The 25769-nt window shown below is 39.0% G+C and overlaps 2 protein-coding genes across 5 annotated transcripts in view; one reads left to right on the forward strand and one right to left on the reverse strand.

Annotated features, from left to right (window-relative positions):
• Positions 1-25769, forward strand: part of LOC308590040 (uncharacterized protein) — a gene marked incomplete at its 5' end in the record, with an annotated part of 378432 nt that overhangs the window by 280892 nt on the left and 71771 nt on the right. The window lies entirely within an intron of this gene.
• The window catches only part of ROBO1 (roundabout guidance receptor 1), a 587586-nt gene that overhangs the window by 245351 nt on the left and 316466 nt on the right, over positions 1-25769 (reverse strand). The window lies entirely within an intron of this gene.

The raw sequence follows: 25769 nt of genomic DNA on the forward strand, positions 1-25769 counted from the left end.
GCTGGTGTGTACCTGTTCAGCCCCAACTTTGATGCTGCCCTGCCTCCACAGCCTCCAGGTAAGCAGTAGCAATGCCAGAGGCAACACTACTCCTGACTGAACTAGGAATTCTTTTTTAAGGTCAGGTAAACTAGTTTCTGTAACAAAGGGAAAGCATACCTGAAAGCAGTGGCGGAGCTTCATGCTCCAGCACAGGGGGGGCGGAGAGCAGGTGGGGGCATGGCTGGCACACATCCCAGGGCATGGTGCGCGTCCTGGGGGCACGCCGTGCCACCTGCGGAGACGTGGTGCCCAGTGTGGGTGGGGGGCAGTCGCGATGGCACCCCACCAGGATCGCACTGCTGGGGGCAGTGCGTTCCCCCGCCCCCCTCTTCCTCCGCCAGCGCCTGAAAGGTGCACCAAACAACATCAATTCTTTTATGATCTAACCTTATCAGCTTACATGCATACAGGATGCATACATTTATGCAGGAGTACAATAAGGTAACTATCTGATTAGCCAAGATTCCCTGAAGAGATATTCAGCCCCCACCCACCCCGTCCTTGATGGGAAAGTCAGCACAAATTGGACCTACATGCATAAAGGAAATCAGTGTGCCTGTTCTCACAACATAGAATTGTGATTGTGAACCAGGCCTTTGCTCCCCCTCCCCCAATTATCCCCCCCCCCCATTTCCCTACATATTACTACTCCTTGTTTTTCAAACTTGAGCTAGGAAAGTGAGACAGCCACATTTTCGGATCTATGAAAGCTACATGGTACAGCAGGTGTAGTTAATGTGACTGCCACCTACCATCATCCCTGGCCATTCGCCATGCTGATTTGGGCTGTTGGGAACTGTAGCCCACAACGTCTGGAGGGAGCAGCATTGACTGCCTCTGGTGAAGGGAATGGCATTTAATTGACTCTACTGTCCTTCCTGTGCAAGCAAAGCTATATGTTTGAAGCAATTTCCTCTCAGAAATACTTGAAACACATTTTATTAACATACTGTTAGCTACACTTGTGCATTTGCATTTTAGGGTCACACCTTATGGTAACTCTCATGTTAGACACAGTTAATTATTAGAAGAGACCAAAAGGCCATGGTGAGTTTGGTACTTAATAATTTGCTTTATTGTTCAATGAGTTACAGCATAAGATCTGCAATTCTTAAGTATTCAAAGTTTTGATTCAGCAACTTTTCACTAAAGCTCAGCTACATGCCTCTTGTATTTAGAGTCAATTGGTTAAAATTAAGCAAAGCATGTTGTTGTTGTTGTTACCCTACTTCACTAGCATGTCCCAAAGTGGGTTACAACAATTTAAAATTCAGTAACCAAAACAGTTAAAACAAATCACAGTCACAGGCATAGACATAGGGATAGGTGTAGTGTGGGTCCTAAAATACACATCTCAAGGCCCAAAATTAAATGTTGCATCTTCAACATTTGCAGAATAACTGTATAATGAATGCGCTGGAGACACCTTTGTGGGGAATGAATTCCAGAATTTAGGGGCTGCCATAAAGAATGCACTGTCTCAGGTACTACTACCTGAAATTCTGAGGGTGGCAGAACTACTTACAGGGGCTGATATTTGTGGCCCAAGTCATTTAGGGGCTTAAACACTAGCGTGAACACCTTAAATTGAACCAGGAAATGAACTGGAAGCCAATGTAGCTGTGACCAGCAGTCACACAAGTTCTAAATGCAACCCCAGCCAGTAATTTGAGCACTGCATTTTGAACCACTTGACATTTTCAAGCTGTCTTCATGGGCAGCCCCATAGACAGCACATTGCAATGATTCAGTCATAGAGCATAGAGTACCATAGTCAAGTTATATCTGTCAAAAAGGAGCCATAGCTGGTGAACCAGCCAGAGTTGAAAATATGTACTCCTAGTCACCATGGCCACCTGGGCTTCAAATGACAATGTTGAGTCCAGCAGTATCTCCATGTTATGAACCTGCTCCTTCCAGAAGAGTGCAACCCATCTTCCCACCTCCTGGACTTGAGACCTTGGAACGCTTAAGATCTCTGTCTTTAAAGAATTCAATTTGTTGGCCCACGTCTAGCCCATCACTGCCTCTAAAACCTGTCTAACACCTCAGCCACTTCTCCTTATTCAGATGGAACACAGAGATAAAGCTAGATGTCATCCACAAATTGCCTACACTTTACTCCAAAACTCCTGATAACAGCTCCCTGCATCTTCATATAGATACTAAACAGGGGGGGGGGGGGAGGACACAAAATGGAACCCTGTGGGACACCACTGGAAAGCTGCCAGACTGCTGATATAGGAGGAGAACCATCAAGAGGTAAAAAGGAACAAACAGAGTCTCTCTCACACACAGTCACCATATGTCATAAACTAGGGCATCCAATGCAGTCTCAGTGCCATGACTGGGCCTGAAGCCAAACAGACATGCATCCTGATGTTCAAGCACCTTTCCCCAAAAAGGGATATTTGCCACTGTGAGATAGTTGTCAAAACCTTCTGGGAGAAAAGATTGCTTAATTTGTTCCTAATAAAGTCCTACGTTTCACATTATACTGATTAAGGATAGCTATTTCCATATAGTTGCATTGAGCCCATTCAATAAATATTCATTGACAAGTGGATCAGCATTACACTGCTGTTTGTAAACCTATGTATGTTTCTTGCCATCCCAAATAATTTTGCAATCCTGAAATCTCATTTGGAGGTGTGGGAAAGCCCAAGTCCACTTTCTTTGCCATATAGTACTCCACTTCTGCAGTTACCGTATTTTTTGCTCTATAAGACTCACCTTTTCCCTCCTAAAAAGTAAGGGGAAATGTGTGTGCGTCTTATGGAGCGAATGCAGGCTGTGTAGCTATCCCAGAAGACAGAACAGCAAGAGGGATCACTGCTTTCGCTGCGCAGCTGTTCTGGCTTCTGGGATTCAGAATATTTTTTTCTTGTTTTCCTCCTCCAAAACCTAGGTGCGTCTTATGGTCTGGTGCGTCTTATGGAGCGAGAAATACGGTATATCTAATGTTATTTGCACCATTCCTAATTCCATGCTGGAAGCTATGCACAAAACTCAAAATGCTACAACAGAGATCTACTACCGGAAATCACATCTTCCCTTTAAAGATAGATAGATGTTGATGATAGATAGATGATAGATAGATAGATAGATAGATAGATAGATAGATAGATAGATACAGCCACTGGGAATGTATATACAGTATCATTCTTTCCTGAAAGCCTCATCCTTGCTAGATTGTCTCCGGAACACCGCCAAAGATAGCACCCAACAGTCAATAGGTCCCAGGAAAATAATGTTTAGAAACACCTTTCCTTCTGTCATGAGTAAGAAGTTTCAGCATCATTTTTCAGATTTGATTTCCTTGAAGTAGACAGCACTGGAGTTTTTGTAATATTTTATCTACAAATATAGAAGTGCATGTACTATACAAAAGTGTGTGCTCCTATCAAGCAACAAAAATGTCATATTTCCAGGGAGAAACAACTTGCAGCCCAGAATACTTCTAGCCTTCAGCTAATTCTCAGATCTCTCTCTCTGCTTCTTTCTCTGTCTGCCTGCTCAGCTCACATACATGAATACTTGCATCAGCCAAGTTCTCTTAGCTGGGGTGGGGTGAGGTCACAGTTACATTACCTCCTATGTCCAACAGAATTAATCAAGAATCCTCCAGAGAGATCCAACAAAAATGGAATTATTATTTACATTATGAAGAAAAAATGGTTCAAAAAGAAGGTTTTTCATAAAAGTATATACCTCATGTCAATGCTACTGTGATATAGACTTAGCTGGTATGGGGAATAGTTTTGAACCTTGAAGTTGCTAGCACTTAAACTATTTTTATTCAAAATACTTCACAGTGGATTCCTACATAAATCCATGAGAGACTATGGTTCTGTTCTCACTGCTAACAAGTGTCCTTCCTAATTCCAACAGCAAGCCTGGTATTCGTATGACAAAAAAGGCCCATTATTTGGAGTAGCTGAACCCTGGAATGGAAAAGAAATAAGGAACAATGTACTAAAGCAGTCAAATGCCACTGGCGTCTCTCTCTCTCTCTCTCTCTCACACACACACACACAAGGAGGGTGGGGGGTGGGATAGAATAAAATAGCTGACCTCACAAGAGTAGTTCAGTAGTAAAAGGTAGCATCAGTGGAAAGGCTAATTTTTAAACCATGCAAGTAAAAATAAGTATGTATTCTCTCTAGATGCACAAAAGTATTTTGGTAATAATAAATATCATTGCAACATTATATAATATAGTAATAATCTTATTCAATCATTACCCTTATTATGCATTTTACTAATTCACACTAAAATTAAGGCAACAATAAAACTCTGGAACAGAAAACCTCTAAATAATTTGTTGACTGTTGTTGCGCTACTCCTCACAACCATAATGGTAGAAGATCTCCAATATCTTCCAAGGACATTTAAATATATTCAAGGACTCTGGCAAGTCTCTTCAAGTTACGATTCATTTTTACCAATCAGAAAGTGCAGCTTAATTAACCACTATAATATCCAGGTGCTTGAAAAATGCAGGCACAAATTTCTCCAACTGATTAACAGGGAAGAGTCTGTGGCACACTGGATTTGGTTTTCTTCCTCCGTGCCTTACAAGTTTCTTGTCATCTAATTAGTTCTCCCTTCATACATTTCATAAAATGTAACATCATACGATAATTTAGGCAACCTATATCATCTCAAAAATATATTGACAAGTCACTGTATTAAGCGGAGACAGATGATGGAAGAAATCAAATATGATCTCTGGCTTTGTAGCACAAAACTCTTGAGATACAGAATCCTTAAAATCTACACTGTGCTAGTATTCTGTCGGGCACTGATGCAGTGGACATGTTATAATATATAATTTCAATATAGATTTCTTTGAACTTTTTGATTGCTAGTTCCTTTGCGGGAACTTCAGATGTGGAAAACTTGCCATTAAGTTGAACTTTTCTTTTCATCATAATAATTGGTCCTTTTCCATTGGAATCTCCCTTCCAGACTTTCTACACATTATTTTCTGAAATTTTCATTCAAGTCTTCCATTTTTCAAGACCATATTAAACAATGTTTAGATACTACTAAGTATATTCTGATCACACAACTAAACATACATAGCTCAGCTGGTAGAGCCATTGGACTCTTAATCTTGGGGTTGAGAGTTCAAGCCCCAAGTTGGGCAAAAGATCCCTGCATTGCAGAGGGTTAGAAAAGATGACCCTCATGGTCCCTTCCAACTCTGCAATTCTATAATAAACAACCTACTGCCTGTCTTTAAACACGCACAATTAAAGAGTGAGAAGGAGAGTAGCAGGACTTTCACACTGGCCAAGCTATATCACCTCTTGTTTAAACACAGCCTCACTCCTACCTGGAATGCAAATTTAGTTTCTATATGATTCCTTTGGTACTCCATTGACACATTTACCATCCAACAAGTGTGCTTAGAAAAGCGCAAACAAACATGACTTGGAAAGTACAATGTAAAATTAGGGTTTCATTGTCTAGGTTTGGTTAGGTTTTCATGCCAACCCCTTTTTTCTCTCCTTAGGACCTCATATACAAATTCCAAACTTTTCAACAAGCGATTAATGCTCAATATTTTATTCTTAATAACAGGCTTCTAACACCCAAAGATTTGACCTAGAAACTATGTATGACAGATCACCACTCCCATTATCATCAGCTGGCCAAGCTCTGAGATCAGTGGTGGGTGGGCATCTTGCCATCTTCCCAGAAGCTGTAACTGGCTTTTCCATAATGCAGAATAGGGTATTCTCTGCATTTATACCCCAACCATAGAGTTCCCTCCCTCAAGAGAAACCGACAACCACAAAACTCAATATGCCAATGCCCAAGTAAAAGCATATTTGGAAGAATCTGATTTTGTTTCCCAGGACTTAGAACTACTGTATTGTGAACTACTGTGCTCTTTATTGCTTGACATGTTTTTTACAATTAGTTGTTCTGCTTATTAATTTTAACTGTGTTTACTTTAAGTATCATGCATCAGATACCACCTGGGATCACTATTTGATGAAGGGCAATTACAGATTTTCTAAATAAATTAAAAAGTGAATTTATATGTGGGAGAAGATTTGAGGAACAAGAATTGCCTGCTTTTCTGCATACCTCAAATGTGGCTAACAATAAGCAGGAAACATGTACGGAACTTTTACATGCAATGTATTGGCTTGGATCCAGGGATGTCTTACACAAGCAGAAAATCATTTCCATTTGCACTAGACAGCACATTGAATAGGTATAATTTGCTTGTACTGCTGCAGGCCTGTATCTACACCATTCCAGAGGGTTCATCACCCATGAGGAGTTGTGGGGGAGCACTGGGTGTCTGTAGCGGTGGTGAAACACCAGGAAATCTGTTGAAGAAGCAGAATTCCACTCAATCTGATCTGGATCCAGTCCAGATCACTATCTGCATACCAAAGTGCATAAAAAGTGAAGGAGCATGGGGCTCCCATGTCAAAAACAAAAGATTTCGGTTCAACCCTCAGACATTGTTTCTATGAAAGAGTAAGGTCACATTAAAGCATGAGCAATGACTGAGCAATGTCACCAGGTGCAACTTCTCTAATCAGTGCAGTACACAGATTCAAAGAGATACTGGGTAGAATTGTCCTTATCTGTACAATTCTTACAAGGCACAACACCCTAAAGTACAGAAAGGTCCTGGAGAAACACATTAATTTCAGAAACGACACTAAACCAGTCAGTCAAACCAGCCGTAAGACAAACTCAGAACTACGTCACTTCAGAAAGGTGCCCCTATCTGCTGCAACACAATGGATTTCATCAGCAGCCAGCTTCAATTCAGATGTTGTTAGATTTATTGCCTGCCCTTCAGCACAAGATCCCAGGGTGGATTACAGCAATGTAAAGCACAACATTATTAGAAACACTTTCAGAAAGAATATATAATTACAACTAAAGTGGGTACTAAAAATTTGTTTCGTGGCACCTCACTTTTCTTTCCACCCACCCCCTACTCCAAGTATGAAGCTTTGCCTTTTGAGAGAGATACAGATGTAGGCAGTACTGAGCCTCATCTAATTCCTAACTTGCTTCCCTCCTTTGGGGCTCCACTAATAGAAATTTGGGGACTTAGTTTATAGACGCATAGCAGACTTCTTTCTGGGTGCTAACTGTGTAATAACATGGTTACCATTACACAACCAAGAAGGCTGAAATGCCAGAAACTACCGTGGTACCTTGGGTTACAGACACTTCAGGTTACATACGCTTCAGGTTACAGACTGCGCTAACCCAGAAATAGTACCTCAGGTTAAGAACTTTGCTTCAGGATGAGAACAGAAATCGTGCGGCGGCAGTGGGAGACCCCATAAGCTAAAGTGGTACCACAGGTTAAGAACAGTTTCAGGTTAAGAACAGACCTCCAGAACAGATTAGGTTCTTAACCCAAGGTACCACTGTATTTGGGAATATTTTATTTGCATCCTGATACACAGAGACAGATGGAACTTTCTTTAAAAGCTGTTGTAATCCTTGGGACACCTTGCCACATTGTGAGAATCTGAACTAGCTTGAAAGAAAGAAAGAAAGAAAGAAAGAAAGAAAGAAAGAAAGAAAGAAAGAAGTATTCATTATCCTTTTATTTTACTAACTTGCTATTTATACCAGCTCAAGCTTCTCATTTATAAGCAAAGGGTTAGGTACTTTTAGAAGTGCCCCCCTTCTCTGAAATGAAAACCAGCATCAAAACTGTTCAAGCCACAAGCATTTATATTTAGGGAGATTAAGGTTACTTTTAAAATAATTTCACCAATATTTTGATGAAGTCATCAGCCACTGCAGCTATGAATCTGACTTATTTATGTCTAGGTTTTTGCCAGTTTCCTGTCAAAATGCCACAGAAGACCTGTTAAATGTATATCAGAGAGCAATATCTGATGCAGCGCTCACATAGACAATTAAAGCTCAATTCCCACAGTCATTCTGCGTTTTAATCTGGTACATTGATAAAGAGATAAAGAGTAAATTATAGCTTATAGATGTCACCATACGTTACGTGTAGTTAAGTGGGACTGATCTTCTTTCCAGATAGTCTGGATCTATGCAGAAGTACAGGCACCATACTACTTCTAGAGTGGCTCCAAAAACAAGACAACAATTAAAGATAAAATGGTTGAAAAATTAATACACTGTACTGCAAAGAAACTGGACCTGCAAATGTTGCATAGTAATAACCATATTACTATTTCAAAGTCACTAACAGTGGAATCCTAAAGAATGTGCACACAAAAGAACTGTAACATTCAATGAGAATTATGACCAAACATACAAGGATACAGTTGCAGTCCAATTCCATCAAGAACTTGCTTGTTTACAGGTAACACACCTTTTGTTACAGGCCACCTTTTGAAAAAGCCTGGTGGAACTTCAGAGTGTATCACATTTTTATTGCATTAGAAAGCAAATTTATTAAATGGAGATTATTTTACACAACATTTTATTCAGGCCAGTGTTCAGGTTAAGCAAAGATCTAACTGGGAGATGTAACAAAGTTCAGCAAACTTTTTTTTTTTAAAAAAAAGATGGATCAATTATTAGACTTACCAGGGCATAACACTGTTTATATAAGACTAAGTGCAAAGTCCTGACCTCTGCATTTCCCCCATGACCTCAGAGAACAGACACTCATCTCTTTCCTCAGTCAAGACAGACTGTATGCTTAGAAGATCTCTCAATGCACTAAAACTCACTATAGAGCTTTAAAAGAATGTAATGGCCTAATTAAAAATAAATAAATGAATGAACACTGAATAAAGATTGCCCACAGACTCCAGAACAAGTCTAGATAGCTAAACATAACAAAATGGAAACTGGAGACCCCAATAAGTATTCCTACATTCACAGACAAGTTTCTAGGATCAAAGGCTAAACTGCATAATACACATACATTTCCTGGATTCTAAATTTCAATTTGTACATCAAGATGCAAGTTCACAGTTCCTTCCATCTCTTGATGCACTTAGACAAGCCCATTAATCCAAAATTTATTTTGCTTGCTTTCTCTATCATAACTACATACAGAATCACATTACGCATGACAACAGATTCAGGGCAACAGATATACCTTGTAACTTCACAAAAAGTTATAGCAAGCAGATAAAATCATAAAAGCTTTGACCAAAATATTTTTAAAGGGGAGGTGATGGAAGATTTCCATTTGTTTTCAGCCCTGAATCAGAAATAATCGTAAAAGTTCCTTATTTTTATGTACTGTACTCATTTATTCAATTGCCATTCAAATTTTGAAATGTCAAGAAAAAGCCAGATAAAAGCAAGACTTCACATTGCTGCATTTCTTGTGCTTTAACACAGTTGATTCTGGTTGCTACTTTTTTTTGGTTGCTACATAATTTCTGGTTGCTACATAATTTTTTAAAAAATATCTTCATCTTGATGAAAATATAGGAATAATGGAGCATTATATCTTTTAAAGCTATCAATTATTCAGACATTGTCTCATTTAGAAGATAAAATGCTAAACATAAGATCATTTAATTATATTTTAATGGGATTTTCTATCTGAAATTTTAAAAAGTGAATACAGATTGAACTCCACTGCAAGACTGGCTAATTTACACCTCTCTCATTACACACACAATGGAAGGGGGGAAACAAGAGTTTCTTTGTTTGTGTACATTAGCTCAAAGCTGTAAAAGTCATTCAGTGGAACTTTACTATGCTTTCACCCATACCTTGCTTGTAACAACATTTGTAGCCTCTGAAATTACATGGGGTGCAGTCAGACTAAGGTAATCACCCTTTACTTTTGATTCATGGAGCCTGAAGAAATGGATTTATGTGCATTACACAAGCAGTTAAAAGGCAGGTTCCCCGTTTATTACTTCTTTCTTCCAAAACTATACCAAAGCAAAAACTGAGTAAATAATGAAGTCCATCACATCGGAAATGTGGAAATAAAGCTAAGGTTATTCTAGATAAAATTACCAGTTTCCTACATCAATACTTTTACTCAGAAACACCATAACAACATGAACTAAGTAGTGTATACTGCCATCTGCCATGAACGCCTTTAGAAGAAAAAATGGTATTTATTAGTACATACAAAATGTATATGTATCAACAGGTAACAGGAAAAAAGTTGGTGCAGTGTATTTAAGCAGTATTTTGTCCACATTTTAAAACCATGTTTCTACAGCCCTTCCAAATGGAAGTGGAAAACTTCTAAAACGTAGCCACACAGCAAAAGGTGGAAGTAGAGCAGTAGTTATTGGCACAAGCTCACTCAGTAAGAAAATTCCCAGCTGCCTGCTAAGAGGGAGGCTGCAAACCTGGACACACTAACCTATAAGTCCTCCATGGGAATTTTGTCCAAGTAAGACAAATAGAGGATTGAGCGGTGAATGATTTATGCACAGCATCATGCTACATCTTCTTCTTCCCCCAAAAAACGACGACACAAAAAAACCCGGGAAATGTAGTACAGTGGTGCCCTGCAAGACGAATGCCTCGCAAGACAAAAAACCTGTTAGACGAAAGGGTTTTCCGTTTTTCGATGCGCTTCGCAAGATGAATTTCCCTATGGGCTTGCTTTGCAAGACGAAAACGTCTTGCGAGTCTTGCGATTTTTTTCGCTACCCCCCCTTTTTCTAAGCCGCTAAGCCACTAATAGCCTTTTAGCCGCTAAGCCGCTTAGCCTTTAATAGCCGCTAAGCCTTTAATAGCCGCTAAACCGCTAATAGTGCTAATCCGCTAATAGGGTTGCTTCGCAAGACGAAAAAACCGCTAGACGAAGAGACTCGCGGAACGGATTATTTTCGTCTTGCGAGGCACTACTGTACTTTGATTTGTAATATTTGTTCAAAGTGCATATTTTGTTTCATGTGCTGGTAAAAAACCACCTTTGCTAAACATGCTTAAAAATCGCCTGTAGTGTCCAGCTTAGTATCACAGAATTGTAGAGTTGGATGGGATCATGGAGGGGCCCATCTACTCCACCTCTCTGCAATGCAGGAATATGTTAATACAGTGGTAACTCGGGTTACGAACTTAATTCATTCCGGAGGTCCATTCTTAACCCGAAACAGTTCCTAACCTGAGGTGTACTTTCTCTAATGGGGCCTCCCGCTGCTGCCACACTGCCGCCACCGCGCAATTTCCATTCTCATTCTGGGGCAAAGTTCGCAACCCGAGGTACTACTTCTGGGTTAGTGGAGTTTGTAACCCGAAGCGTTTGTAACCTGAGTTACCACTGTATACATTCCATTTCCAAAGTGGAGTGTGTGTGAAATTCTACACCCTCATTTTATTGTATGCCACTATTTGGTGGACATTAGTGATTCACACATATTCATACACCTCTTGGCTTATATGTGATAATAAGGATACATTAATATAGATTTTTTATTTGTGAAACTGAGGTAAGGAAAGTGGAATAATTTTTCATATTTCACAAAATGGTTGCTTCTTATCACAATATGAAGTAATCTGAAACGGACCTCAATTGCCACTATCATGAGAATACCCTAATCAATATTTTATGGCAATGAAGTTTATTTTTTGATCCTCTGTTGTGGTAGACATGAGCTATCTGGTTTGCACTTCACAGCTATTGTCATATGGTGGCCAGCACTTTGGACTTCTATTTCATTAAGGAATGTACATTATTTTGTGTTTTATTTATTAAATAAAAAGGAGCTCAGGGTTGCTTCATCACAGCTGAACATACTGCAATTATAGAGTTTAAGAACTGTTATTAGTTTTATGTTGAGTATGCAATAATGCATTATTTCATAAAGGCTTGTTTGCACAATTTGTATATCACCTGAATCAGTCCCAGGGCAAGTCTTAGTATAGTAGAAGAAGACATGGCTTCACAAGTCATTGCCACACTTCAGCAAAACATCCCACCCAGAAGCATCTCTTACCACCCTGTATCCAAGCCAGCTTTTGTAACTCAGCCATTTCATCACATCTCCATGGGCTTTACTTGATTCATTTGACTTTCATTCAACACCTGATTCCTGATAGCTTTCTTAGGCCTGCTAATTAAACACAGAATCAACCTGAGACAGCTTCTCTTCAAAGAATTGAACATGGCATGTGTTGTCGCTCTGTAAAAATGAATCTGATCGGCACATGATTGGAGTGTTGGCACAGCTCTTAATTTCTGGCTCTGTGTGGAGCATTTCTGAGGTTTCTCTACTCCACCCAGACATTTGCTGTGACTAGCATTCTATGTTATACTTGTTAAATCCTGCAGGAAAAACTTATAGTAGTCATTCATCATCCCACTTTTTCAAGGCTGTAATAAAGAAAATGTTAAAACAGAGCTATCTGTGAGTGGGAATGTGCTGCTGGGAAGGGGGCAGGAAGCAAAGATATGTTTTCTTAAAAACAAAAGGAGTTGCTTCAGTGTATTGGGTAGTATAATCTGGCATGCATATGTATTCAGTAGATGAATGTTTGTGTTTCTGTTCTTTCTTTTTGCATTCATATGTATCTATAGTAAATATCTATTTAATTAAAAGTTTAAAATCTAATATCCAACATGGGATACAGCTGAGGTGGGGAAGAACGCATGTAAAATATGCTACTCATGAGGTCTGCTGAGACACTGTTTTTGCTGTGGTAGCTGGAGGCAACCTAGTCTTGATTAGCAGTCTGGTTTTCTAAAAGATTTCCCAGGCCTTCCCCCATGTCAGCTAGATTTTTTAACTACCGCATTTTTTGCTCTATAAGACTCACCTTTTCCCTCCTAAAAAGTAAGGGGAAATGTGTGTGCGTCTTATGGAGCGAATGGAGGCTGCGCAGCTATCACAGAAGCCAGAACAGCAAGAGGGATTGCTGCTTTTACTACGCAGCGATCCCTCTGGCTGTTCTGGCTCCTGAGATTCAGAATTTTTTTTTTATTGTTTTCCTCCTCCAAAAACTAGGTGGTCTTGTGATCTGGTGCGTCTTATACAGCGAAAAATATGGTATTTGCCTGTATACATTTCTTTAAAATAAATGCAAATTGATTCTCAAAATCCAAAAACGTATTAATAGAAAAAATGCAGTCATTCATTTATTAAAAAGGATGCATACTAAATTTAAATGTTGTTAGTAGTGCATAAAAATGGCAAGAGATGGTAACTACAGAAGCCCACTTGAAATAAAACTTGTTTTCTTCAGATCACAGTTGCATGTATCTTCTTAGGCAAAAAGAAAATCTTGGCCTGCATCTCAGATGCTTGGGTCACTAGATCCTTTCACAGGAGAAAAATAATGGTTTGGTATGCTATTCTCCGAATTTGTTTACTGCGGTATATATTTGAATCAAATCCACCAAAGCCTATAAGAACAACTGCCTTGAAGCAGAGTGGTTGTTTACACACAGCTTCTTTCTTAACTGTTAGGCTCTCTGTTCCTGTGGGAGTAGCTGGCATGCATCGGTTTAGCGTAGGCTCAAGGGAAATTATTAGTTTTACAGTTCACTTTCCTGGCTTGGCAGAATATGTGCTAGCCAATTCCAGCACTGTTGCAGCCGAGATGTTGCAGTTACTATGCTTGGCTTAATATTGAAAGCACCCTAAAAGCTGAAGTTATCCTGCAAGGTTCAGCAAATCTGGAATGCCTGGATTTGTAAATGGCAAAGTACAAATGTTTATATTCATGGATTATGGGCTGTGTAGCACACTTCACCTTATCAAATTGGGACACATTAGAGTTTTTAAAACTATGTATATAAGAGCTCCTTTTTATATATCATTTAGTGGGAGGGGCCACTAAAGCATGGCTCTTTTTCCTCATCCTTGGAATGTCAGCAATACTTGCATATGGAATGGATGTGATTTTAAATGCTTCCAAATGGATGAGAATTTGCTATGCTTCAGCAATAGCTTCAATGTCAATGTTAGAAGCACCCCCCCAAAAAAAGCTGTGAAACAAAATGGCTCAGATCTGAAGATCAAGTTTTCCCTTGAAAGAAAGAAAGAAAGAAAGAAAAGAAAGCAAGAAAAAACCTTTCATCTCTTCTTGCAGTCATTGATAGGTGGCATTCAGCTAAGCTTCACTCAAATAGGCCATGTCCATCTATTTCAGTGGGTGTACAGTGGTGCCTCGCAAGACGAAAATAATCCGTTCCGCGAGTCTCTTCGTCTAGCGGTTTTTTCGTCTTGCGAAGCAACCCTATTAGCGGCTTAGCGGATTAGCGCTATTCGCGGTTTAGCGAATTAGCGGCTATTAAAGGCTTAGCGGCTTAGTGGCTAAACGGCTATTAGCGGCTTAGAAAAAAGGGGGGGAAGCAAAAAAAAAATCGGAACACTCGCAAGACATTTTCGTCTTGCGAAGCAAGCCCATAGGGAAATTCGTCTTGCGAAGCAGCTCAAAAACGGAAAACCCTTTCGTCTAGCGGGTTTTCCGTCTTGCGAGGCATTCGTCTTGCGGGGCACCACTGTACGTCTTCAGCTGTGGGAAAGTGAAGTTGGCTTTCTATTTCTTCTGCACAAATACCTATTGGTTTCAAGGCCGAATTCAAAGTGCTGCTTATATGAAGCCCTAAATAGCTTGTAACCAGAATATCTGAAGGATTAACTCCTTCCCTGTTGACCTGTTATCAGTTACAATCACTGGCTCTATGTTTCACCATGAGAGGTACAGCTAGCAATAACATGGGATGAAGGCCTCTGTGGGAGTAAACTCAGTTGTGGAGCTCTCTCCACAAAGATAGGGGCAATCAATATGTATTTATTTCATCAGGACTTTAAGGGGTTTTATCTGTATGTTAACTTGTTGTTTTCTTTATTTTATTTTGTAGTAGTTTTACCGTTTTCAACTTTTACTGTTATTAGAATTGGGTTTTTATTATTGTGCACTGCCTTAGGGGAGCTTATGGGGGTTGAAAGCAGTATATAATTCTATAAATAAAACCTTTGATACAGACACTCTCCTTAAACCTGATTTTCTTTTAAAAGCCATAGTTAAAATTAATCACAGTGCAGCATTACATCTGAACCCTAGCTATGGTTAATTTAAAACTAAGGTGAATGTTTCTGATCAAGCTGGAAGAGGAAATATTGCACAAGCAATACCCGTTTTGTGCAGGGGTTATGTTCCTGCACAAATGTGTTTGTGGGGCCCACATAAAGCATTCCATTCCATTCCACCCCACCTATTCCATCCCCATTCTGCCCTTTTGTTGACATTTTGGGTCACCTCTGGGTTTGGCACCATGCAGACATGAATAAATCAGTCATTGCTTGTAGTGTGCAAGCTCAAGTCCCACTGCAGCTCATCTTTGTTATTGTCAATATTTGACTAAGGTTCTTGCAATACATTAATTATGCCTAGCTTTCTACTGTTAATACTATTATTACCAGGTCAAGTTGCCTGTGAAATGGTTTGTAGTCCACAAAGTGTTACAATAAATCTGTTAGCTTTCAAGAGAACAAACATCTCTTTTGCTTTGTCCAATGTTTCTAAATTGTTCCTACTCAGTGTTCATTTGACTCAGCTCCCTGATGCTAAAAGCTTGGCAAAAGCAGAAGTTTTGTTATTGTTACCACTGTAATCCCCTAATGAAATTATGAACAACCGGGGGGGGGGAGGGGGGCATTAACAATAGCAGTTCAGGTGAGAATTCTGCTAAGTTACTTCTGTGTTTAAACTGCCAGATGAAAACAATAAAATATACAAATGTAACTGAAATAAACACTATGCAACATCAGTTGCTTCACTTTTATGCTGCAACTGTACAACTTCCATATAGGCTAACATTATTCTGTGAATATTAATGAGTTATATTCAAAGGATATATAACTTCAAAACAAGTTCAACGTTCCAGACAGTCTTCTAAAGAATCCTCTGTAAATACTTCTGCAAATATATAAACTGAATCATTTTCAACGTGTGACTTTTTCTTTTCACAAAATGCTATGTAAGCAATATACTTTAATATAGTGTCCATTGAATTATTACTTGTCATTCATTACCAAATACTAGCATCATTTTTCACACATGGTAACTTACCCTACAGTAACTGCCAAAATTAATGGACAAATGCTTCACAATCAGCACTCTTACTCTCTTAAAAAATCATCTTCCTTTATTTTAGTTCTCCATGTTAGCGTCATTTTTCGAGCAATAATGCAGCAAGTTGTTTCAAATATACCTATGACATACATTCATAGTTATAAATAGCATATTCAGGTGTGTTATTCATTTTTATTCCACTCATCAACCAAAAAAACCACAGGCTTACAAATCACTTAAAAAGGGATGACTTGCCCTCATCGCTCACAATCTAAGAAGACACAACATGAAAGAAAAATGGATCAAGATGGATGAGAAAAAAGCCAACTCAGGAACAAATTATTAGTTAAAAGTTCTTCTAATGACCTGCTGAGGTGGAAAGGTTGCTGGTAAATCAATTGTGCTGATAGAGTGGCCCTGCCTGCCTTCTCAGCTGCAGCCTGATGCATTGGATGCTACCAAGTCACAGCTGACTGAGAGGGGAACCTGACCTTAATGAAGCAGGTGCTAGGCCTGCTTTCCATCTTTCCCCCCTCTGCTGATGAAATGGCTGCTGCTAGGTGACAGTTAATGGAGGAAGCATATTTTATACCACAATAGTAGTGACATTAGTAAAGATCTCACTATTTTAACAAGTTATAACTTCAATTGCTACGTGTTTGTCACTTTCTCTCTGGCTGGAAGGGATGTGGTCCAGTGGGAAGGACATGAATGACTGGTCCCAAATAACTGGAGGTTATTCTTGAATCTGGGTCCACCACTAAGAATTTTTATTTTTTATTTTTACCACCCATCACAACCTTTGGGGCAAGGGTACTAATGAACTAATTTTTAGGGGAGTTTTTAATGTTTGATGTTTTATTGTATTTTTAATATTTTGTTGGAAGCTGTCCAGAGTGGCTGGGGAAACCCAGCCAAATGGGTGGGATATAAATAAATATATTATTATTATTATTTAAAACCGGGGCAGGTTCACTCAGGAGGAGATGGTCCTTGGGACAACCTGGCCTCAAGACACCAAGGTCTTTGTCAAAATCAGCACTCAGAAACAAATGGACATGTTTGAGAACAAGCAAAATATAATAAGTTCTCCAGGAGTCATTCAGCCATCCAAACCACTTTATTAGAAGTCATTTTAAGTTATCAAATGTTCCTCATAGTACTCCATGAAAACTATTTTTTATCAACTCTTAGGGCACAAATTAAAATCACTAACATCACTTAACAAAAATTACATAGCTAGCGCCCATTTGAATTATCTTCTATGTGGTCCTTAGATGCAAATGCTGAATGTTCACTCTTCCTACATGATACAATGGTACCTCGGGTTAAGTACTTAATTCGTTCCGGAAGTCCGTTCGTAACCTGAAACTGTTCTTAACCTGAAGCACCACTTTAGCTAATGGGGCCTCCTGCTGCCGCCGCACCGCCATAGCACAACTTCTGTTCTCATCCTGAAACAAAGTTCTTAACCCGAGGTACTATTTCTGGGTTAGCAGAGTCTGTAACCTGAAGCGTATGTAAGAAGAAGAAGAAGAGTTTGGATTTGATATCCCGCCTTTTACTCCCCTTCAGGAGTCTCAAAGCGGCTAACATTCTCCTTTCCCTTCCTCCCCCACAACAAACACTCTGTGAGGTGAGTGGGGCTGAGAGACTTCAAAGAAGTGTGACTGGCCCAAGGTCACCCAGCAGCTGCATGTGGAGGAGCGGAGACTCGAACCCGGTTCCCCAGATTACAAGACTACCGCTCTTAACCACTACACCACACTGGCTGAAGTGTATGTAGCCTGAGGTACCACTGTATTCCAACTTCCCTTGAATTATGTCCAATTATCATTGCAAGGAATAGTTCTTTTTGTCTATAATTTAGATAACCAGTGTTGTGGTCTGATACTTATAACAAATGCGCACACTGGGCTTTCTTCCTCTAAGCTATTCCTTGTGCTTTAGCTATTGACTTCCAGGTGAACAAACCAGGAAATTAAAGCCTGAACCAAAGTTTTGGCTGCACTGGCCAACTTATAATTTTAAAATACAGTTGGTTGCTAAAACTTGGAAAGAGTGTATTGTATGTTTTCTCAAAGTTAATTATTGTTGTTGTTTAGTTGTTTAGTCGTGTCCGACTCTTCGTGACCCCATGGACCAGAGCACACCAGGTTAATTAAGTCTCTAGCTCTAAAGCAATCTGGTGTTCTCTTGATGTATTGACATGCAACTCCCATGAATCCCTGTTGCAGCCCAACAACATTGGGGGTAGGTTGGGGGGAAGCTGCTCTAAGGCAGGGTCACTCAGAGTACCTTGATTAGTGACATCCTCAACTATATGAGAGGAATTTTGCAACAATGTGCTTGAAATAGAACATGAGCAATGAAATTTGGATAACTGCTTTTAAACCATTTTATCCTCCTTAAAAGTGAAAAATTCTTCAATTACACATGCTTAATGAGTTGGCAAATATCTATCCTTACATGAAGGATACAGATATGGCAACCAATTCAGTGCACTGCTATTAATACATTAGAGAAGGTCAAAACGTCTGTGGCAAGCACTCAGTTTCTTTTTACCTGAAAGTCTTGAAGAATAGTTACACTGAAAGGGCCTTCTGCCTACACCTGGCTTAGGGTGTTAATTAAGGAATCAGAGCTACTACAATCATATCTTGCACACATCATTGTAATTCTTCAGTAAAGCTGCAGAATTTTAAAGTTGGTAGTAAAAACACTGAGGAAACCACTAGGAGTATAACTCTTTCTTAATAATTTACTTGTGGGGCTTTGTTTTTAACTTCCCCTTTCTTTTACCAGTTTTCAAAGAAGTCAAACTCTAAAAATGTTTTCTGATGGAAGTTTTTATAGTGTCTCACACACATTTACCGGTAATCATCCTCAAATTAGTGGCTTCCATTTGGGAAGAAATCATACAGTCACTTAGCTATTAAAAAGGTACTTTCCCATCACTCTGTAAAAGGCCCAATCATTAGCTATAGCACAAAGGCAATAATAACCACTTTGTATTGTTTGTGAAATCACCCTTTTGCTACACTAAAATTGCTATACATCCTCACCAGCTATATGAAATAACTCACATTCGAAATATCATCAAGTCTGTTTACATTTTCATTGCATAATAAATTTTAAGCCAATGAATGAATCACTGGTTTTATTCTAATCCTGTAATGCAAATTTTACTGGAATTCTTTTAAATCAGACTATTTCACAACAATGTAACTGGAGGTTGTTTTAATCTGGTAATTTTGGGCCTTTCCAGCAAATGAACTTGATGAATCATTGTTGCATGTGAACCATAAGGTAATGAAACTGCAGTTCTTTTTCAGCAGGCATATATGGTTCTTTGTCAGAGATTATGTCATCTATTGCTATTGAGATTGCTTCATGGAATATGGCTGTTTGAGTGCCAAGGGTTCCCATTGCATTGCATGTGGCACCATCACTTTCCAGTGAAAGCTTCTTTCCTTCAGTACGCAGATCATCTTGTGAAGACTCTGCACTTCCTAACTATGTAGTCCATTTAGTTTTGTTTAAAACAAACACAGCTGGCAAGTAATGACACAGCAGTCACTTCTCTCACTACAGCAATGCCTCTATATTTTCTGAAGGTAATTTTGTGTTGTATTTCTTCATTGGACACTTTGCAGTCCTTCCTTCTTTCCCCCAATACCAATAAGGCTTATCAAATCTCAGAAGAGAATTGACAAAAAGCCACAAAGACACAATCTTGCAAGAGGCCTTTTAGGGAGAAAGCTGGAAAAAATGTGCCCCCATTCACCTCAACTGTGTTCGTATTAAGTTCCTTTTAGAAGTCAAGTGTACACATACAACATGGCACATGGCATTTCCTCATAGCTATAATCTATAAGGGATTGCTCCCATGCAAAGGGGGGGGGGGAGAAATGCTGTTTGTTAGTTTTTTGCACGCTTTTACTGACAACGTCTAAAGTAATCACTTGGAAAATCTGGATGGGCTTGAAAACTATGGTACTGTTTACATATATTGCACCAGTCACTGTTAGTCACATGGCTCATCTTTACTGACCAAGCCAGAAGAGAGATACATTAATCCCCTGACTCCACATGTTTATGGTTCTTCGGGAACCCAGGGATCATCAGACTGAAGCTGGTTTAAAGCATCCAGCACTAATAGTTGGCAGCTTGTCTAGACATCTGCCAAGGGACTGCCAGTTTAACAAGCCAGCATGTAGCGTAACCACTTGCCTGATAGCAGAATGAGGGTATGTACACATCAGATACTTGCCACGAGGGAAAATTTCTGGCCAAGAGTGAATGTCCCTCTGTTCCTTTGACACCAAACACTAGAGTGCACTTTGCACCTGGCAAATAAGGAATGAAACTCATAATGAACAGCACCTTATATTTATGCAACTCAGCATGCAGCAGCTGCTGTCCTTTCCGAGCAGCTTTACCAAAAGAGAGAGGTGAGAGGCAGGAAGGCATATCATCAAGTTAGTTTGAGTACACCCTTCCATCTCTGCAACACATGCATGCATGCACTCACATACAGACCTTTGTCACTGCCGATATTAATAGTACCTCCTTTTTTCTTTTTTTAAAAAAAGTTACAGATCAGGCAAACAATTTCACTCTATAGTAATAATACTATGTAGTCACAGTCATGGTTACTTTTGGAAGAACACTACGAAAGCTAAAATATGATATTTTGCACTGTATTTTTAATAAATTTCATTTAGAATATGAAGCATACAACTTAATGGCTTAATGGGGGTTAATAAGAATTCCTCTGAATTCACAAAAAGTACATATCTATTTTGCTACTTATACACAGTGGAAACCTGCCACTCATTTGATTGAGCATTCATGCACAGCGGAAGTGACAAATCCCATTGCCATGTTTAATTAGGTATGTATAGTTTTTCCACACATAAGTAGGGTTCCAGCTGGGTTTTTTACTGGAAAAGGGAGGATTGCCTCTTAAGATAGACTTATACAACTTCTCCACTCCTTAGCTATTCTGCTAGTAAGAACATTTTTTTAAAGATTTATTAGATGGGTGAATGGTGTGAGTTTCACAGTGCAGTTACAAAAGCTGAAATAGGTGATCCAACAAGAAAGATGGACAAACTGACCAAACAAAACCATTAGCCATATATTAATTCCTAAAGTTATTCTAACAAGTTTTACATTCCACTATCAGAAAGACTAAACTATGAATGTTCAAATGTTCCTTTCTAAATACTATCTTTAAAACCAAATAAAAAGCTATAATAAGAATCATGTAAGCAATCTTAATGCAAACTTCTAGTCACAGGGAGGGAAAAAATGCAATTCTCATTTTACTAACACAGCTAGAAGATCACACAAAAAACCTAGAGAGTGCAGTGGCAGCATCTTTTGATCTCTACATGTAGCAACTTTTGGCATATGAGTAAGTAATTCCTAGCCCTTTGAAAGGCCTTCTTTGAAGAAGGAACTGACTGTAGTGAACTATTCTTTCTTATTGTAGAACAATCGCTATCCAGTTTGACACACAGGGACCATCACGTTTTGAGGAGGTTTACTTAAAAGCTTGTGTGTGTCTGTGTAGTTTTGGGGTTTCAACCTCCAAAACAGAATGCAATCAACATCCATTTTTACTACTCCAGAGCGGCCCTGTTTAATAATGTAACTGAAATGTCTTATAACACAAAATCCTAGGCATGTTCACTCAGAAGTAAGTTGACTGGGCTCACTATCGGAAAGTGGGCACATGACTTCAGTTTTTATAGAGGCTGTATGGACCTCTAAAGCACATAGCTTTTGAAGTCAATGGCATGAGAATCAGGGCTGTTTTTCAATTCTATCTGGTTGAAACCATTATCCAAACTATTGAGTAAACTTTTGCAAACCATACTTAACAAGATGAAATTATAAACACATTCATTTTGTTTAAAACAGTATTCCTCCACCTTTTCAGACAAGGGATGCAACTAATTTCAATGTACAATACGGGTCTTCTATTTCTCCATGCCCTCCCCAATAGCTCTATTTCCCCTTTTCTCTACTTCCCTTTTTAAGAAGGTGTACCATTTTAGATTCTTATGTGACATGGTGTGCTGTCCAATCCACTAGCTAAAGATCCATGAAAAAATACAAATTGTTTGTATTTCCATACCAGAGAGCAGAGTGGAAGTACTCCACTGGTTGTGCTATTCAGCATGGAGGGCAAACTAAGATTATTTCTCAAATAAACTTGTGTACAGTGGTACCTCGGGTACTTAATTCGTTCCAGAGGTCCATTCTTAACCTGAAACTGTTCTTAACCTGAAGCACCACTTTAGCTAATGGGGCCTCCTGCTGCTGCCGTGCCGCCATAGCACGACTTCTGTTCTCATCCTGAAACAAATTTCTTAACCCGAGGTACTATTTCTGGGTTAGCAGAGTCTGTAACCTGAAGTGTATGTAACCTGAAGCATATGTAACCCGAGGTACCACTGTATATCATATTGCTTCAATTAATCCACAAATAGATTGATTTCCAAAACAGAACAGAAGGATCAACTTTGCAGTAGGAGGGCTAACATAGAGTTATGCCATGGTCTCTGGATCATATGAACCCTTTAGAACACAAAAGAAACAGTGATTTGATGTTATACTCTCCTCTTTGTGTTGTTGCTGCTTTGTTTGTTTCTATGTAGAGTAAGCAGTAACCTCATGGAGTGCTAGCTAGAAATGGTTACCATGTATATAATGAGGCAAAAAGGTAACTGGAATGTAACCTTTACAACGCAGTATGTAAATAGGAAGTTGTGTTTACAACCACAATACAGCACACACTAAACTTAAGAGTAAGTCCCACAGAACTCAGTGGGTATATTAATATTAGAAGCACATTGAACATATTATATCAGGAAAGCTCACAACAGCCAAGTTAAGCCAGCATTATTCTCATATAACAAAGGCTGAGAGAATTTGTGGCTGGGAAGAGAATTGAACCATGCATTTGCTGGCTCACACTTTTAGGTATTACGCTAGGCTTCTATGTAATTAGCAACACATTATAAAGTGTTTTAAAATTGGTGAACAAATAAGAAAAAAATAAATCCATACCATGAATAGACTTAGCTCTTTTCAGCTAAAGTTCTAGCAAATTTGACTGAAAAGATTTTTTTCTGGATCAGAAGTTGAATAAAGACACAAGACTGTGCTTGTTTTAGAAGAAGAAGAAGAAGAGTTTGGATTTGATATCCCGCTTTATCACTACCCGAAGGAGTCTCAAAGCGGCTAACATTCTCCTTTCCCTTCCTCCCCCACAACAAACACTCTGTGAGGTGAGTGGGGCTGAGAGACTTCAAAGAAGTATGACTAGCCCAAGGTCACCCAGCAGCTGCGTGTGGAGGAGCAGAGACGCGAACCCGCTTCCCCAGATTACAAGTCTACTGCTCTTAACCACTACACCACACTGGCTCTCTATTTAAAAATAGAAAGAATTAACATTAATAATTAGGCATAATTATGTCAGTTACACATATTTTAATTAGCAGGACAGAAGCAAGCCATGGTCTTTTGTATGAGAATTTAAAGACCATTGCTGAGTGAAATACAGTACTCAAAACAACTTCCAGGCCAAAACAAATGTTGTTAACTTTTCTTTGTTTCCATGTGTATCTTCTGGCATAATGTTTCAATCAGTTAGCTTTTGCAATAACTGATTGCTAAATTTCCAGAATTTGAAATTACTCACTCGGTCCTATTCAACATTATAAAACAACACTAGTTGAACATAGGGGCAGGGGGAGTACAGTACACAATATGGCCCATGAAAATTCTTGTAGAGTAGTTATAAAAGAAGTGTCATAGTCAGGATACTCAACTTCTATTAGCTTTTTTAGTAAGTCAAATGCCTTGCAGCCATGCCTGTAACCATGCAATCCGTACTTCTTGAAAACCAAATAAAAAAGTTAATGGCAAAATGAAAATATAAAATAAAACCCCATCTTCACCAGAATTATTATCAAATACCTCTTGAAGTAAAAAAAAAAAAAAAGCATCACAACTGGCCCAATGGTTTTTCACGTTGATGGTCATGTTGCAATTCAGAATAAACAGAAGCTGGAAGTGAAATATGGAAAATCAGACAACAAAAATCCCAGACTATTCCTCAGTAAGAACAGTTCTCTTGCACTGCAGATGAAGAAAACGGGACAACTGCAACCTTTTAAGTTAGACAAGCACACTGTCCTCACCTTGAACTAAAACAATAGAGTATTTGTGCATTTTAAAGTAACTCAAGAAGAAAGAACCAAACACAGCAAATACTTCCATGGGACCTTCATGACTCATAAATTTACTGTGAAGGACTATTAAGAACTGGAGAGTTTTAAGATATGAAATCTGCAACTAACTTGCACCGCACTGGCATGACACTACAGCCAGGATAAAACTTCCCAAAGCTAATTAAACCAGTTCAAACAGTGACTAATGACCACTAATCCCACTATCTTCTAAATGATCTTGCCTTCCTCTGTTTATCACACTTGACACGTCACTTTACACATGAGAAGAAACTTTTAGCATAGGAAAGGGAATAAAAAATAACCACAAGGGAACCCTTTTGCTATAAATTGGGGGGGGGGGCTAAGAGTGTTAGTAAAAGAGGCAACTGAGACAGTTTCCTCCCACTGACTGCAATTTGCATCCAACTCTGTGCTTAAAGTGCACTCTGTGAAATAATGGAAACTGAGTGAGCTGGTGACATTACTCAAGAATTTAAGAAAAAACAGATACAGGGTTTCAGGTTTAACCTAGTCACCTGTCCTACTCCCACAGAGCAGTAGCCAGCTGCCCTACTGCAAAGTAACCCCTGTCTCATGGGTTATATCCCATTCAGCACATGGGAAGTAGCTCATTTTCCTATCCAGACTGTTCTCATGTCACCTCTGATCAAGGGAATAGGTTTCATGGGATTGTAACAATTTTTTGCGGTCAGAGTGAATGATTTAACATATGTGCCAGGCTTCCAGACTTTGCCAGAAAATTTACAGTTAGTTTGCGGAAAACTGAGCTAGTAGTCACATCCTAGTTTATATCCTTTCAAAATAATCATACTCAAATTCTAAAATCCCCTTTGTACGTTGTTTAAAAGTTGCCAGCTGAGGGTGGGTGTGAGCACAAGCTCTGACTTGCTAACAGAAGTTAAGGAAAGGGAGAACCCTTCTGGATGGGATTAAAAAGTGTTTTAAACCAATAATTTATCAATCCAATTCCACAAGCACATATCTGCCGAACTTCATACAGTACTTACTTCCAACTAAACATGCATAATGAACTTGGAAGTGTGTGTAAAGGGTGAAATTCATGAAAGAGTGAAACTTAAGTAACTCCAGAGATAATAAATCTATCTTGATCCTAAACATCTCTTAGTTGGAATTTCCATTTCAAAGAAAGGTCACTGCAAGCAAATCTATGTAGAAGTGAACTATCCACTTACTCCAGGAGGTAAACACCAATGGCTAGTGATGAACCATAGTTATTACCATATAAATATTGAACACTGGAACAATATGCCCTTAACAAAGGTTTAAAAAGTGATGCTTCATATCAGTACATCAATTAACATATACTGAATTAACCATGCCTCTAGCTTCCTACTTGCCAATACCTGTAACCTCTCCCCCTCCCACCTAAAACTGTAGGAAGAAGTTGTTTCCTGCTGTTTCTTTATGATCTAATTTAATTACAGTCCTCTGCATACATCAAACAAG

Source organism: Podarcis bocagei (genome assembly GCF_964188305.1).
Source record: "Podarcis bocagei genome assembly, chromosome: 6".
NCBI classification, from domain to species: Eukaryota; Metazoa; Chordata; class Lepidosauria; order Squamata; family Lacertidae; genus Podarcis; species Podarcis bocagei.